This window comes from Numida meleagris, chromosome 3, assembly GCF_002078875.1.
Source record: "Numida meleagris isolate 19003 breed g44 Domestic line chromosome 3, NumMel1.0, whole genome shotgun sequence".
Classification (NCBI taxonomy): domain Eukaryota; kingdom Metazoa; phylum Chordata; class Aves; order Galliformes; family Numididae; genus Numida; species Numida meleagris.
In genome coordinates, this window is record NC_034411.1 from 98,266,638 (window position 1) to 98,268,060 (window position 1,423).

The following is a 1,423-nucleotide window of genomic DNA, read 5'->3' on the forward strand; positions in this document are numbered from 1 at the left end:
TGTACATACAGAATAAGTACACATAAAAGTACAGATTAAAGACAGTGTAAGCCTTTTGGGTGTTTTCTTGATAGGACTTCAGTAAGTCTGTTGTTTCATGTTTTTGACTATAGTGAATCAGAAAAGAGAAACCCAAGTATTTGCCTTTGTGCTCTTGTTGCTCTGATTCTATGCTGTAGTCAAAGCTAGATCATAGCAGAAAACAAAACAAAGAAACTCACTCAACAGCTAACATCTTAAAAAAAAAACAAAACATTTTCGGCACTTGCAGATGTTAATTTAAAAATTAACAAAATATCAGAATTAATTTTGTTTGTGAATTTTCATTCAGTTCCTTAGGTTACAGTCTTGAATTAAATAATCACACATGATTTCTTCCACTCTGCCAGCGGTATGAATCAGAATTATGCAGTGACGGCATCTGTTGTCTGTTAAGTCCCCTGACTCATTTGTTACACAAGTTGGAAGATGTGAAATGAATGAGGCAGGGGACAGAAGAGAGAAAGTGGGTTGTCTTGTGGCTGAAGTAGATGAATGTCACTCAGGAGAGCTGGATTTCATCCCTGTCTCTGACACAAAGATCATGTGAGAAGCTGTGTAAATCATTTAAACCAGGATTGTTATTTCCAGTTATGAAAAGGTGGAATTATATCCTGTGTTTAGGTATGGATTTCAGTTCCTTCATGAATCTTCTTGTTACAGCAAAATAGTTTCCTGACCTCCTGCTTTGTCCTACCTCTGGTGAGCCCATGAGACAGTTGAGTCTCTCTGTTCTGGAGGAACCATGTCAGGACCTTGGAGTAATTACCTTCCAGGCTCTGTGTCTCCTCCAAAGCTCTTGAATGAAGGCTGGGGTATGATGATAAGCCAGGAATGGGAAGAAAACTGTCACAGGAGGTGAGGTGGTATGGACTGCGCACTGCAACCACTGTAGTATTATTGCCCCATTACCCTCGTAACATTTTTCCATGGCCTGTTATGAGATCAAAACAATGTCAGACTTTGTTCATATTAAATTTATTGGAGTTATCCTTCTCCTCCTGGACATTCCCATGTGCTGTCCCACACAGATACAACACTGTTCATCAGCAGTGCTGCCACTGACAGAGATTGGCTTCTTGATCCAGGGACAGATTCTTTAGCAGGGTCTGTTGTGATAGGACAAGGGGAAATGGTTTCAAACTAAAAGAGGGGAGATTTAGACTGGATATAGGGAAGAAGTTTTTTTTATGATGAGTGTAGTGAAGCACTGGAACAAGAGGTGGTTGATGCTCCATCCCTGGAGATGTACAAGATCAGGCTGGATCAGACTCTGAGCAACCTGATCTAGCTGTGCATGTCCCTGTTCATTGCAGGGAGTTGGACTAGATGATCTTTAAAGATCTCCTCCAACATAATTGATTCTATGATTCTGTGACGTAAT